This window comes from Puma concolor, chromosome B3 (assembly GCF_028749965.1).
Source record: "Puma concolor isolate L17-30 chromosome B3, mPumCon1.1.hap2, whole genome shotgun sequence".
Lineage (NCBI taxonomy): Eukaryota > Metazoa > Chordata > Mammalia > Carnivora > Felidae > Puma > Puma concolor.
This window is the reverse complement of record NC_141672.1, coordinates 118,567,488-118,583,399: the sequence shown is the minus strand read 5'-3', so window position 1 is coordinate 118,583,399 and position 15,912 is coordinate 118,567,488. Positions and strand designations below refer to the sequence as shown.

General features: G+C 54.4%; 1 protein-coding gene across 2 annotated transcripts in view; it reads right to left on the bottom strand.

Annotated features, from left to right (window-relative positions):
• The window catches only part of LINGO1 (leucine rich repeat and Ig domain containing 1), a 195,861-nt gene that overhangs the window by 156,864 nt on the left and 23,085 nt on the right, over nucleotides 1-15,912 (bottom strand). The gene's annotated exons all lie outside the window — the stretch shown is intronic.

Genomic DNA, 15,912 nt, shown 5'->3' with positions numbered 1-15,912 from the left:
ATGCCACTGGTGTGGGCATTCTGACCCCACAGCCCGCAGGAGGGCACGCACCCCTCTCTTCCTGGGCCGGGACACTGAGGGCACATCACTCACCCTCTCTCCAGGCCGGTTACACCTGTACCAGTTCCTAGGGCGGCCAGAACAAACTGCCATAGGCTGGGTGACTTAAAACACAGGAGCCTATTCTCTCACGGGTCTGGAGGCCACCACTCCGAAATTGGTTCCAGTGGGCCCAAATCAAGCTGTCAGCCAGAGCCTGTACCCTTCAGAAGCCCTAGAGGAGAATCCAGTCCTTGCTTCCTCCAGTTTCTGGTGACTGTCAGGACTCCTTGGCTTGTGGCCACATCACACCAACCTCTGCCCTTGTGGTCACACGGCCTTCTCCTCTCTGTAGTCAGTCTCCTTCTGCCTCCCCTTATAAGGACACGAATGGTTGCGGACAATCCAGAATAATCTTCCCATCGCCAGAGCCTTAACTTAGTCACATCTGCAGAGACTTTTTCCATATAAGGGAATTTGCACCGGTTTCGAGGATTCGGACACTGACTTGTTTGGAGGAATTATTTAGCCTGCCACAGTCACCAACTATCTACTCAACACCCCTCCTAGATGGCTTACAGGTGCATCAAACTTCCCTGATCACAGCTGAGTGCCTCATTTTACCCTAAGCCTGATTCTGATCCGGGGAGTAGAATCCCCCAGCTAGCCAGCCCCAAAACCGTGGGGTCAGCCCTGAGTTCCCTCTTTCCCTCACCCCCACAGGTGACCCACCACCAGCAAGTCTTGTTGGCTTTACCTTCAAAGTCTCTCCGGAATCGGAGCACTTCTCTCCATCCCCATAGCCACAGTCCTGGTCCAAGCCACCATCCCTCCCTCCTGGATTACTGCGATAGCCTCCTCCTTGGACACCCACCTCCCACGGTGCCAACACAGCAGCCAGAAGGACCCTGAAAACCCAAGTCACAGATGTCACTCTGTCAAAAGTGAGACAGTGACCCCTGTCTCACTCAGAGCTAAAGCCTAAGTTCTTACAACAGTCTGCAAGTTCTGGCCCCGTTTGCTTTCTGGTAACAATTCCCACCCCCCTCTCCCCTTCCCCTTTCCCCTGCCACTACGGCCTCCCCCCTGCTCTGCACACAAGTCAGGCGTGCTCCCACCTGGGGGTACTTGTTCCCTTGGCCTTGAACACTCTCCCCAGGTATCCACGTGGCTCCCTCACCTCCTTCAGGTCTTTACCTAAAAGTCACCTTCTCAACGGGGGCACCCCCACCCCTCACATTTCCTCTGCCTCCTTCCCTGATTTATCTTTTTCTACTTGACATTATCACTAACTCCACACATATGTTGCTTATGCATCTTGTTGAGTGTAAGCTCCATGATGACAGCCTCCGAGGTCCAGCCTCCCACAACTAGTAGGTGCTCAATAAATATTCATTCATTCACTCCACAGACAATTATGGAGCCAGGCACCGAGGAGGTACTGGGACCCAGCGGTTAACCAGACACAGCCCCTGACAAGGACCATCCAGGGTGTTAAGCACAGTGTGGCAGGTTAGCCCAGAGTGTCTTGGGTGTTCAGAGGAGGGAGAGACCAACTCGGCCTAGGGGATCAGGGCAGGCTGTGCTTGGGAGGGCTTTGCAGGATAAGTAGGAGTTTACTGACCGGATGAGGAGATACTTCACATTTAGCAAGAGGAACAGCAGCTACAAAAACAGGAAACAAATGAATAAGACATGTTTGGGGACAAGGAAGAGGACAGGAAACAGACTAAAGGGGTGAAGCAGGGGCTAGGGTCAAAGGCCCTTGGAAAGCATGCCAGGGGGGATTAAACTTTCACTGAGAACAATGGTGGGCCACTGAAACAAAGGACATGGCAGGTGAGGCTGTCTGGAGGCTCCCCTACCTCAGACAACCAACACGGGGAGAGGGTGGGGTAGAGTACCACTCACCACTCATCATAGCCTCAGCCAGGAAGCAGCTCAAGCCACAGTGCCATTTTGGACCCCCCGGTATTCCCAGGACTGTACTGGGAGACTGTACTGGGAGGAGACCGTGGAGAAAATTAAAGCCAGCAATTTACAACAAAAGCTAGACTGTGCAGCTCCACGGTAGCCAGGAGACAGGAGTGCAGGGATGGCCTCGGGGACTGAATTTTTCCCCCAAAATTTCATATGCTGAATCCCTAACCCCCCAACGTGACTATATTTGCAGTAAGGAAATAATCAAAGTTATATGAGGTCATAAGAGTGAAGCCCTAATTTCATAGGATTAGCACCCTTATAAAGAGAGATGGCACGGGGCGCCTTGGTGGCTCAGCTGGTTAAGTGCCCAACTTCGGCTCAGGTCACGATCTCATGGTTCGTGGGTTGAAGCTCCGCATCGAGCTCTGTGCTGACCGCTCAGAGCCTGGAGCCTGCTTCATACTCTGTGTCTCCCACTCTCTCTCTCTCTGCCCCTCCCCTGCTCGTGCTCTGTCTCCCTCTCAAAAATAAATAAACATGAAAAAAAGAGAGACAGCAGAAATATATCTCTTTGTCTCTCTCTATTGTCTGAGCACACAACAAGGCGGCCATCCACAAGCCAGGGAGAGCGCTCACCAGAACCTAACCATGCTGGCACCCTGATCTCAGGCCTCCAGCCTCCAGAGCTGTGACAAAATTAATTTCAAGCCAACCAGTCTAAGGTACTTTGTTATAGCAACCAAGCAGACTAAGACAATGGTGAAGTCAAGGGGAGCTTCCTGGAGGAGACACAGTTTGGGGCTGTCCTATGGTTCAGAGACAGGCCAGAGTCTGGCCGGCTAGAACTGTGGACTCCAGACAAGGCTCATCCTTCACCAGACCCGAGAAGCCTCGGCAGTTTCTTTGGAGTTTAACTCCTCTGCTGAGGATCACAGAGACAGATGTGGGATTGATGGATCTTTGCATCTTCCACAAAGTATAGCCAGACTCTTCGAGCTAGGGGTAGGAGATTGGAATTTTATGGCTCCCAGGCACAGGATCCCCACTTCCCCTTCTGCCACCATGAAAGGTAACTCAGCCTGACCCAAGCCAGCCAGGATTCAGCATGCAGGGGCCTCCCCCGATCCCAGGTTCTCACCCCTAAGGGGGCTGCCTGCAGATGGAGACCTGGAGTGGGCTCTGAGTGACAGAAATGGTTAGGCTATGCAGAGAAAGAGAAGGTCTGTAAACAAATACACACTTTTATAAAACACGTTTAATTAAAGTGGATTAAAATTAATTTGCTTTAAGAAAATTAAAAGCGCCCTAGAGGGTTTCAGAAGCAGGGCAAGAGTCTCTGATTCCAAAGGCTCCACAGGAGGGCCCGGGAATAGGTAAGGGGAGCATCCCACTCCCTGAACATGGCGTCCTCAGAAGGAGGTGGTTCAATTTTCAGAGCGCTCAGTATACCACAAGGTGTGCTCATTTGGAACAGCAGGTGTGTTTTGGAAAATAAAGCCCAGAAAGGACAGTGACGTGCCCAAGGTTGCACAGCATGTCTACGGCAGGGCACAATAGGAAGCAACTGGTCCTTCTGCCAGCCCTGGGCATTTCGTTCAAGTTCAGCACACCCAACGTCCCTCACCCTCTGTGCCCCTGGCCTGAGCTGCTGCTCCCCCGGGTTCCTCCTGTCAGTAGGGTGGGGCCTCTTATTCTGTGGCAATCTGGCTCCTCTGAGGCCCTGCATGGGGAAGGCAGAGGGAAGCAGCCTGGGGGGTGCAGACAGGAGGCAGAAAGGGAGAGGACCCGAAAATCAACAAGCATTCCAGAATTTTAAGCAGTTTTTGGAGGAAAATGAGGAGCAGGTTCAGCTGTAGCAATTTGCTCCAGGGGAAAATTATGTTCCCATGCTCTATTATACAGAACAGAAGGAACATTTGGTGGGTTGAATACTTGTTAATTTATTTCTCTGTTTGTTAATGGGCCTGACGCTCGCGCATGCTCGTGGGCGCGCACGTGCATGCACGCACACACACACGCCAGGCATCAGCGGGAGATGGTGCCGGGATCCCCAAGTTTCCCTGCCACCCTCCTGTCAATGCTGGACGTCTGCAGGAAGGCCGTGTGTGGGACTGAGGTGAGCCTCTCAATTTCCTCATCTGAAAAACAGACTTGGCAATGAGATGACCCAGTGTATAGAGCAAAGCCTTTGACCTTGGAAGAAGTGTGACGAGCCGTGAGAAGCCATTCTGAGAGCATCTACAGACGTGCAGTAGGTCCCAATACTGGGACAGTCCAGCAGCCACCCCCAGCTATGACCCCACGGCTCTCCTCCAGACCCTGCACCTGCCTCCCCCAGGCTCCCTGCTTTCCCTGCCACCGACTCTAATCCATTCTCTCCCCATGGTGGCCAGATTTGAAAAGCACAAATCAGATCCTGTCACTCTCCTGCTTAGCACTCTCCAGAGCTTCCCACTGTACTCTGAATAAAACCTGCTCCTCAGTAGGGCCTCTGAGCACCCCCTCCCATTTCCCCCCTCCTCCTCCCTCTCTCCCTCATTCCCCACTGCCAGCCATGCTATCTTCCTCCTGGTTTTCAAACACACCCAGCCCCTTCCCACCACCAGGCCTCTGCGTAGTTCAGCCCGCCTGGAATGCCATTTCTTCTCAGACATGAGGTCTTGGCTTCGGTACCACCTCTTCAGAAAGGCTTTGCCTGGATGCCTCCTGCTCCAAAGCCACCCAGCCTACCCCAGCCATTCCCTATTTCATCGTCCTGTTTCCTTCCCTCCCAATCTCATCGCCATCTGACGTTATCCGAATTATTCGTGGTCTGGCTCACTCACTCTCACAAGAATAGAAACCACCTGAGAGCAGAATCAGTGTGTGTAACGTTCTACGTGCTATTTCCCCAGGACCTGGAACAGCACCTGGCATTTAGTGGGTGTTTCGTAAACGCTTGATAAGTGAATGGATGCATAAAAGGACAGGTCAGTTGTACGCCAGAGGGGGTTGGCCAGAAGGGGGCCGGGGCTCCCTGTGCCAGTGTCTCCTGCCTCAACCTCTGAAGGGCCTCAGCACCTCTTCAGCAGAGGAAAGGGAGCAGGTGGAGACGAGGTCTACAGAGCGGCACCCACGATCTGGGCCCCTTTCTCTAAACAACTTTATGAAGCAGTGACAGGGACTCAGAGACCCAGGTCTGAGTCGTCGTCCAACCTTACTCCGTGCAACTCACTTGACCTCTCTGAGCCTCAGTTTCCTCAAATGCATAGTGGGGATGATAACAGGACCCACTCCCTAGGACTGTTGTGTGGCTGAATGAGATCGTGCTCTTAGAACTGTGAGCCGATGGTGAGGATAAAAAGATTCCCATCTTAAAGACAAGGAAGCTGGGAAAGACCGTGGGTGCCTGGGTGCCACAGTTGGAGAGTGGAGAGCTAGGGCCCAAATTTCAGGCTTGTCTCACTCAGAAACTGGTGCTCTTGTCTCTGTGCGGGCCACACCCCAGCTGGGGGTGGGAAGTGAGCCACAGGAGGCCTTTCTCCAGCATTCACACCTTAGAGGTGGTGTTCCACAGTGAGAACTGGCTTAGCCTCTTTTCCCCAGGTTCAGCACTAAGACTAAGGAAGAGGCTGGAGGGCTGGCTGGGGAGAACTGTGCTGCCCCCACCTCCTCCTGTGCCCGAGACCAGGGAGCTGGGAAGGAAGCACTTGCCCAAGCTCAGACAGGTAAACTGAGACACGTCTGTGCAGAGATGCCCAGAGTGATCTGAGGTGGAGGAATGGGCAGGCCTGAGTCTCAGGAGGTCCTAGAGGAAGAGCCTGCACACAGCAGGGGAGGAGGAAATACTGTTCAGCAAGCACCGCCCCTCCCACCTAGCCAAGGGCACAGAGCCAGGGGAGAAAGCAGGATTCTAAAGGCCCTGGGGCAGGCGCTCTAAGGACAGATTTGGGGCCCACTCACTCCCACTCAACTGGCTTATGGGGTTGGAAGGTCATCACTGAAGGCCCAGAGGCCTAGAGGTAAGGCCACCCTAGCGGAGACCCTGCTCAGGGCCGGCTAATGAGGGACTGTGGCTGCCAGCGGCCAAGGTGCCTTCCACTTGCGGCCGGTGCACATTAAGAATTATTCCTCTTGAGAGCAAACGATTTGTTACAATCTCCATCGCACGCTTTTCCCGGCTGGGCGCCCTCCCATACATCCTGGATTAATCCCGGAAGTCACTCCATTCATTTAGGACATGCCTGAGTGTGCCTCCTCTTTTATTAGGGAAATTTTTCATTGTTTTGAAGCACTCATAGGTTTTAATTTGGGGCTGAGATTTTAAAGCCTCCCTCAGTGACTAAGAGACCTGAGTTGGCTCGTGGATGGAAAGACTCCTCTGTCCATAGACCTGGTGGGGCCTGGCAGGGGCCACCACACTCCACAGAGGTGAGGGGCACACATCTCCTCTCCAGGGAGCCAGGCACTGCAGCCCCCAGTGCTGTGTGACATTGGGCATACCCTCAACCTCTGAGCCCCGCCAAGAGAGATAAAACCAAGGAGACGGCATATTTGGATGTCCCTTTACTGAGCTTACCCAGGGAAGTCTGAAGTCATCACCTCTAAAAACCACAGCCCTGGGGAATACTGTGGGGCCATTGAAAAGGCAAGAAGTTTGGAGTTCAGATTTGAAATATGACCCGGGCAGGTGAGTCACTAGCCAATCTGAGCCTAGTTTCCAACACCTTAGGATGAGGCTAAGTGCCAGCCCCCTCTATGGGCTGTTGTGCAGGCCCAAGTTCAGAGCAAGTCTCACTCAACCTGGCACACAGTGGGTGCTCAATAAAGGTGAGTTTTCCAGCCCTCCCAGCCTGCCAGAGACCCTCCTATTTCTCCATTCCTTGGTCTCTTGGCCTCGAGAAGCCAGACCTCCTGGTTCCCGAATCGTGGCTAGATACTGCTCTCACGCTGACCCCCAGCTCCAGGTAGAGCTTCCGCACAGGCCTACCCTGACATTCTGGGAAGCTGCCACCAGCCCCTTCCTAGGCCTCACACAAGGCTTTCAAACCTCCCACCTAAGCCCCTGCAGCCTGGGGACTCCTGTCTGTGCACGGACCCTACACTGAATCCCACCCTCCCCACAGGCCCCGCGCCAAGCTCCGTGCTGGGATAGAGGCCGCATGTTTGTTGTCCCCCTGTCCTACGTCTGGACACAGCTGTCCCACTCCCAACTCCCCTACCCCCATCAGGGCTCCAGGGCTGGAACCTCTCTGGGCTTTGACCTCTACCCCCTCCCACTGCCTGCTCTCAGGAGCTCACAAGCTGCCCTGCGTTTGCTCTCCTGCCCTCTGTATACTCCTCCCTGCCCCACCTGTTTCCCAATTCCTCCTGAACACTAAGGTCTGGCCTCTTCCAGGAAGCCCTCCCTGACTTCTCCAGCTCCTATCTCCCTTTCCTGGGGCCTCACAGCATATCTCCTCTGGCTAACTTCACATTGCTAACTAAAAGCTGGGACCATGTCACCTACTCATTTTGTGGCGACCAAGCCCAGGCAAACCCCACCAGGTACTCAGGAAGAATGGGCTCATTAAATGAGTCGGGGGAAGGTCAAAGAGGACACCCAATGATGGAGTACAGACCCCTGCGAGAAAGGTTATCATATGCCTATTATGCAGATGGAGAAAGTGAGGTTAAGAGAAGTGAAGCCCCTCCCAAGGGGCAGGGCTGGAACAGGAACCAGTCCCACCAAATGGTGTTAAGACACAGTCCACAAACCCACATTCCACACACACGGCCCGCCAGCCCTCCACATCACACACACTATCCTCTGTGACCCTTACCACCTCAGCTCCACTGTTATCTGTGCCACCCAGGAGGAAACTGAGGTCCAGAGAGGCAAGTCACTTGCTCAAGAGCACACAGACTGGGGGCACCTGAGTGGCTCGGTCGGTTTGACATCTGACTTCTGCTTGGGTCATGACCTCGCAGTTTGTGAATTTGAGCCCTGCATCGGGTTCACTGCTGTCAGCCTGTCAGCACAGAGCCCACTTTAGATCTTCTGTTCCCCTCTCTCTGCCCCTTCCTTGCTTGTGCTCTCCCCAAAATAAATAAATACTTAAAAAAAAAAAAAAAAAAAAGAACACACAGTTAAGTGGCAGGGCTGGAACTTAGCCAGCTCCCAGCCTGGTCAGAGTGCCTGAGCAGGACAACCCCCCTGAGGTCTGGAGCATCCACCCCATCCTCCCCGATGGCCCACCCTCTCCCTGGCTACTGGACGGCCCCCTCCCTGTCCCCAACCAGTACATCATGCTCTCCCAATTACTGGCTCTGGGGAGCAACTACATGGTCCGTTGACCTTTCAGAGGGGCCCGGCTCTCCCAGTTCTGGGTATTTACACAGACAGCCTCGCTGCAGTGGCTCCCAGAAAGTAGGACATGCTAGGGGAGGGGGATGGCAGGTGTGGGCTGAAAACACTCCCGCCACCCTCCACATCACCTGGATGGCGGAGCCATCCGTGGCAGGTCTCCTCAAATGACCTTGGCAACTCCTGGGGGCAGACCCTGTGGGGCTTGGGCTAAAGACCCGGCCTGTCCACCGAGGGGAGGGCTTTGGCCAATGTCCCCTCCAGCTCCTTTCTGTTTAGTGACCTGGAAGGCCTCAGGGGACAGAGGAAGAGAAGCCCCTTTCAGCAAGAAGCCCTCTCTGTGTTGAGGGGTCACCGCACTTCACTGAGCCTCTGCTCCTCATCTGTAAGTAGGGTTCAGGCAATAGCTGAGCCAGGCTTACTCTCGCAGAATCTGAGGATGTGTCCCTCCTGGGACACCCAGCAGATACTCAGCCTAAACCAGGGCAGATCCAGCCTCCCAGGAGACCAGCTGGCTAGTGAGGGGTGGGGTGCCAGGTCGAAAGGCAGGTGGCCACACCCACCAGACAGCACCAGAGCCACAACCAGATGTCACCAGGAGGGCCTGCATCAGGGTAACAGGCATGACATAGGCACCAGGGAACCAATCTCAGAGGCCAACCAAGAGGATGCTGCCCCCCTTCTGGCTGCCCCTAAGCACAAGGTCCAGGCCACCTCCACCATTACAGACTGTCGTACACACACACACACACACACACACCCCGCCCAAGCCTCCTCCCAGCTCCATCTGGCCTGAGTGCAAGAGCACAGGGCCGGCTGAGAAAGAGAGAAGGGTCCTGGTGGAGGGCACTGGTGCATGCAGGCTGGGGCCAGAGAGGGCTTAAGGGCTGAGGGGGTTCGAGTGGGGACTGTTCCCCCTTCTCTACCCTCTCGATGCCAGCCCCCACCCCCCACTGGCGAGCAAAAAAGAGCTACACCTTTACCCCACCCATCACACAGAGCCATGGTTCCCAAGGCTGGGCATCTTCCGCATCCCCCATCCCGCTGACTGCAGCTCAGGCTCCGCCCCGCCTCTCCAACCCCAGCTCAAGCCCTTTTCTTACTCAGAAGAGCCTCTTGATTGAAAAGGCCTCCAAGGCATCTCACAAATAAGAATCCTTTAATTGGGAAGTTGTTCACTTCTTGAAGCGGAATTTTAATTTGGCTTCCCCACCATCTTCTCTCCCCGAAATGAAACCCGTGGACTAAACACAAAGGCTAACAAAAGCCAAGCACCCCAGCACCCCAGGAGTGGCAGCAGCTGCCGCACAGGCCCTCCAGACCCCCATCTGTGACTGTCAGAAGGCCTCAAACCTCTCCCTTTGGGCCCACCTGCCCCACATCCCTCTCATCATCCCACACTCAGAGCAAAAGGTGGCAAAGGGCTAAAGGGTTAACAAGATGATAGGGCACCCACGCAAGCGAGGGGCCACATCTGTTGGGTTCCCAGAGCCTAACAATGCATAGCTCCCCATAAGCCCCTCTACCACCCTCTATCACACTGTCCTGTACTGATGACTTAGAATTATGTTTATTGAGCATTTACTATGTGCCAGACACTGCTCTAAGCCCTTATGTGCACCAACCTACTAATCCACACAAGGCGGGTGCTACTATTGTTCCCAATTTACCAATGAAAAGACCGAGGCCCTGTTTACTTAAGTAAACAGACTGAATTCATAACTTCAGCGGCGAGAGGCAGACCTGGGACTGGGATCCCAGGCAGTCTGACTCCACAGGGGGCTTAATTTTCACCCGCCTGCCCCCCACCATGTCTTGTGTGCTCCTTGAGGGCCGGGACTATGACCATCTCATCTCTGTGTCCCCGGGACAGCACAGGGCCTAGCAAACAGCCGCACTTAATATAACACCTACAAAGTCAACAAATGAAAATGAACAGAAGAGGGTCGCCTGGGTGGCTCAGTCGGTTAAGCACCAATTTCAGCTCAGGTCATGATCTCACGGTCCGTGGATTCAAGCCCCGTGTCGGGCTCTGTGCTGACACCTTGGAGCCTGGAGCCTGCTTCAGATCCCCGTGTCTCCCTCTCTCTTTGACCCTTCCCCACTCGCACTCTGTCTCTCTCTTTCTCTCTCTCGCTCCCTCTCTCTCAAAAGTAAAATAAACATTAAAAAATTTAAAAAAAAAGAAAAGAAAATGAACAAAAGCAAAGCAGCTTCCTATTCACTCTCTCCTTCAAGCCTCACTAGAGGCCTGTGACAAAAACAAGCCTGTGACAATTCAGTCAGGTAGACTGAGGCCCAGCAGAGAAAACAACTGCCTGAGCTCACCCAGCCAGGGGGTGCAGCAGCCAGGGAGTCCCAGCCCCGACTTCCACCCAGAGTGCACAGGGACTGGCTTGTGGGGGGCCCACGCCAGGAGCCATGTTCCTAGGCCCCCCTTAATACGCTAAGCTGAAACAAACCTCCGAGAAGCCCAGGTCCTGGTCCTGATGTCGGAATCTCCTCTCTGTATCCCTGATGGCTCGGGGCAGCCTTGACACTCCCCTCGCACCCCTCACAGCATGAGATGCTCACCACCACGCAGGCTGCCTGGTCCACTGTGGGACAGGTCATTGCTGTGGAAATCCTAGGCTACTCGCACACTGTTATGAGTTGAGTTGCGTCCCCCCAAATTGACATGTTGAACTTCTAAACCCCAGTGCCTCAGAATGAGCTTACCTGGAAACTGGGTCATTGCAGATGTAATTAATTAATTAGCATGAGCTCATAGCAGAGTAGGGTGGGCCCTTAATCTCATATGGCTTTGTGTCCTTAAAAGAAAGGGAAATCTGGACACTGACCCACACGGAAGGAAGACGATAGGGCAAGACACGGGAAAGGCAGCCATCTACAAGTCACAGAGAGCTCCTGCCCTCAGAGCCCTGCCGACAACAGTGATTTCCGACTTCCAGCCTCTAGAGCTGTGAGACAAGTGTCTGTTTAAGCACCCCCATCCTTTGTCCACCAGACCTAGCACACTGCGACACCCATACCCCTGGGCTTTTGTGCTAACTCGGGCCCTCAGCAGCTGGGTGGCACCAGATGAGCCCCCACCCTTCTCTAAATCCTGGCTTGTTGCCATCATCCCCAGCACACCGCTCGGCACAGCACAGGCACTAAATGAGTACTCATTAGAACAGACGGCATACCAGCATCCACCTTCCACACAGCTGTGATAAAGATGACATAAGATGAGGAATGGGACACGCTCTCGAAACACCCATGGTGGCCACTAGGTCAGCAGAGAGGCACAGAGACCTGGGGGATGTCAGCGGAGAGGCACAGAGGGCTGGAGGTGTGACTGCAACCGGGGCCTCAACACTGGGGGAGCTGCTCCAGGCAGGCAGAAATGGTAGAAGGTGACTCCCCCATCAAGCCACAGACATCACCCGAGTCCCCACCTCATGGTAGTCCCCCCAGCGCCCTGCGAGTAGGAAAGGAGAGCTTCTGAGTGCCAAACGCGGCCCCTGCCCCATGTGGAGCCCAGACCCTTCCAGAGAGGCTTCAGTGGGGGAGGAGGGGGGCAGGTTGAGTTCAGTCAGCACAGGGAAGAGCTCTGTCCACATCAGAGCTGCTCCAAGGCCTGGGCTGGCCTGGAGAGAGTGCGGTCCCCATCCCTGCCGGAGTGTACATAAAGGTCAGAGGCCAGACTCTCAGGGACAGCTGCACTCACCCAGTCTGAGTCTGGGTTGGGGCATCCCAACCCGGCTAACCATCAGGAGTGACTGTGGGGCTTGTAAACCATCCAGATTCCTGGGTTCCCCCAGTGACTCTGGGTCAGAAGGTCCTTGTGGGCCCCTGAGGATCCCCCTTTAATAACATCCCTGGGTAGTCCTGATGCAGAGCCAGGCATGGGACCCCAGCCCGGAGAGCTCCAGGGCTTGAGCCGGATTCCATTTGGGAAGAGCTTCGACAGTGGAGGGCAGGGGCAGCACTCGGGCAGGAGACAGAGGCAGGAGATGGTGAGGAGAGCAAAGGTTAAGACAAAGTAGGGATGACGACAGTAAAATGACAGGGTAGCTCACTAGATGAAAGGTAACGACAGCCATTCAAAGGGGCCAAAGTGGGTATGAGAGTGGGGGAGGCATTCTGGAAAGGACGGGGTTTGGCTAATGATGAGAAAAGTTTTCTAGACGGAGGGAAGGGAAGGGAAGACCCAACCTCGTGTGTGCAGGGACGGAGGACAAGGGTCACTTGTTGGAAAGAAGGAAGACAGGAACCAAATCATGAATGGCCCTGAATACCCAGGAGGAGGAGTCTGGAGCTCAACCGCAGACAGCAAGGAGCCCCTGAGCATGGCATGAAGGCAGGCCTGCAACAATGACCACCAGTAGGGCTCACAGGGGCCTGGGCTGCTCCAGACTCACCGGAGGAGGCTCCTCTGCAGGGAAAGGGAGAGAGGCCTGGGCCGGCACCCCATTTCCTGCCCACAGCAGCCCTGAAGAATGTTACAAAATGACAGTGCCGACCATTAGGCCATTGGGAGGAGCAGCTGGGAGGGTGGCTGGACGCAGTTTCTCTGGGCTGGTAAAGCCAGCTGCAAGGCACCCCCATGGGCAGGGAGCCTCCAGGGGCTGGGTTCACCCTAACCAGTGAGGCCCAGACTCATGACCTTGTCCAGACTCAGAAGCTTTAAAACACCCCCCACCAGATGCTGACAATTCCCTCCTTCACACACCCAACCGCAGCGTCTGCCTCAGCTGCAGCCTCACATACCCATGGTCTGTGCAGCTGTGTGGATATTGGCATCTCAAACACACCACTTCCAAACTGGACTCTTCATTGCCCTCCAAACCCGTCCCCCGGCCCTCCCTTGCTCCGTCAAAGACTGCACCACCCACCCTGTCCTCAGGCTCCGATCTCTCCTAGATCTCTCCTAGCCCGCAGCCCATCCTCACCCTGCCATGATCAGCCACACCTACCTGCCCCCCACCCAGGCCCTGCCAGCCATCTCTCTCTGGACTGATGCTGGGAACTCCTAGCCACCTGCCAGCCTCTATTCTTGCCCCCCACAGCTTTTTCCCCATGGGACAGTGAGAAGGAGCCTCTGAGCCACAAATCACCTCCATCCATACTAACTCAAGGCCCTGCAAGCCCTCTTTCTCAGCCCCTCTTACCCAGCTCAGAGCCTGTCCGAGCTCTGAGGCCTGTCCCCTCTCCTCGGGTCCCTGCTCAAAGGGCACCTGACCTGAGATGCCTTTTCCTGACACCCTGCAGAGAATGGCTTCCACTGCTCGCCCGCTCTCTTGTCCTGCCTTATTTCTCTCCATGGCACTTACTACTTCCTAAGCTTATGTGATGAATTTACTTAATCTGGTTTTTTCCTGTCTACTCTGTTAGAATTTAAGCGCCATGAGGACAATGACCTGATCTAACTTATTCACCCATGAATGCCGGACATGTAGAATGGTGCCTGACACACAGCAGCTGTTCAATAAGTATGTGTCGAATGAACAACGAATGAGTCACTGAAAGAACGAACAACTTCCGCAAGCACTTGTGCTGTACCTGGTATTCATCACAAGGGATCAAAGGGGAAAATCAGGCTACGTTGGCCCCAAGAGACCCACAGTCTTTGGGGAGAAACAGACCCGTGCCCACAAGTGATTCCACTGAGCATGGTTCATTCACATGCTGGGTGGACATGTGTGCACAAGGGAGGGGAGTCCTGGGGATAAGGCCACCAGCTGGGGATGGGGCACTCAGAGGTCAGAGAAGCCTCCTAGGAGTGACACCCCATGCCAAGCCTCCCTCCCTGGCTCTTCAGGGTCAGGGGTCTCCTCCCACTGCCCACCAAGGGGATGAAGGAGGGTCTCTCTGATTCAGGAGTCAGTAAATGTTCAGAGCCAGTGTGTACACCCTTCCTGCAAGGTGGAGACCTGAGCAGGGCTCGCCAGAGACAGAAGGGCTTGATTTTTTTTTTTTAATTTTTTTAAGTTTATTTATTTTTGAGACAGAGACAGAGCATGAATGGGGGAGGGTCAGAGAGAGACGGAGACACAGAATCCGAAACAGGCTCCAGGCTCTGGCTGTCAGCACAGAGTCCGACACGGGGCTCGAACCCACGGACCGTGAGATCATGACCTGGGCCGAAGTCGGACGTTTAACCAACCGAGCCACCCAGGCGCCCCAGAAGGGCTTGATTTAAATGCCCTTGATCCTGCCAGTGAGCAAGAAGTCAAGGGCTGCAGCATCTGGGACCCTCAGCTTCGCCTGGCCTTCCCCCACCCTGCCATCCTGCCCCTCCCCTCTTACCACGGGAGTACCAAAGGAGTTGGCAGGGGAGCGGGCATGGGAGGCAGGAGTCAGCAAGGCAGCCCTGGCTTCCTCCAGAGCTTGGCTGGGCCAGGTCTCAGCCCCTCAGCACACCTCAGAGGCTCCCTCCTAGGCATGTCACTCCCCAGACACCCCAAAGCCCCCTTCCTCTATACCTTTGCTTCAGCTGGGCCCCCCCTCCCCTGAACCCTGTCTGCCCATCATAACTCTACATACATCATCCTGTTCATGCAGGCACTACTTATAATGACACACATTGGAAACAATCAAAATATGTAACAGAACTGTTACACAAGAGATACCACACACAGGCTGGAACATTACGCTGCCATTAAAAATCACATTACAGGGGCGCCTGGGTGGCTCAGTCGGTTAAGCGTCCGACTTCGGCTCAGGTCACGATCTCGCGGTCCGTGAGTTCGAGCCCCGCGTCGGGCTCTGTGCTGACTGCTCAGAGCCTGGAGCCTGTTTCCGATTCTGTGTCTCCCTCTCTCTCTGACCCTCCCCCGTTCATGCTCTGTCTCTCTCTGTCTCAAAAATAAATAAATGTTAAAAAAAAAATTAAAAAAAAATCACATTACAGAGAGTATTTCATGATGGGAAAATGAGCTTGGTATAGTATTAAGTACAAAAGGCAGGTTAGAAAACAGTAAGTACAGTCTGATCCCATTTATGTCACAAATACATATTTGGTAAAAGACTGACAGGCAAAACACCCAAATACTCACATTTTCTATGGGGAACGTGCTGTTGTGTTGTTTTGTTTTTAATAATCAGGAAAATAGAACATTTTAAAAGAACCCGTTAGCCTTCAAGGCTCAGCCCAGACCTCCCCTCCTCCTCCTTGCATTCATTTCTCAGTGTATCTCTGCCCGCTGAGCTTCCTGGTGCCCGGTGCCGTCCCCCCGGGCAGCAAGAAGGATACCGTGGCCCCTGACGAGGCTCGGGGCAGAGCCCGGCCTCTCTGCCACCCCTGCCCACACCCCTCCCTTCGCCCTTGGTAGCCCTGCGGAGAACCCTGACCACACCCTTCTCCCCATCTCCCAGCAGCAATTACAGGTTAAACCAGAGGGGCTGATTAGCTGCTCATTCCACTCAGAACTGACTGATTAGCAAGAATCTCTTGATAGAGACAACTGGACTTCAAAGCAAGGCCTAGTTTCTGGAAGGAAATCCAGCTGTCCACTTCCTGCCACACCTCACCAACTTCCTGGGTGGGAGGACAGTGTTGGCTGAGCCTCAGCCACACCACGACTTTCACCTAATCCTTCAGGAGAAGGGGTTCGAGGCCCACTGCCCTACAGAGCCTC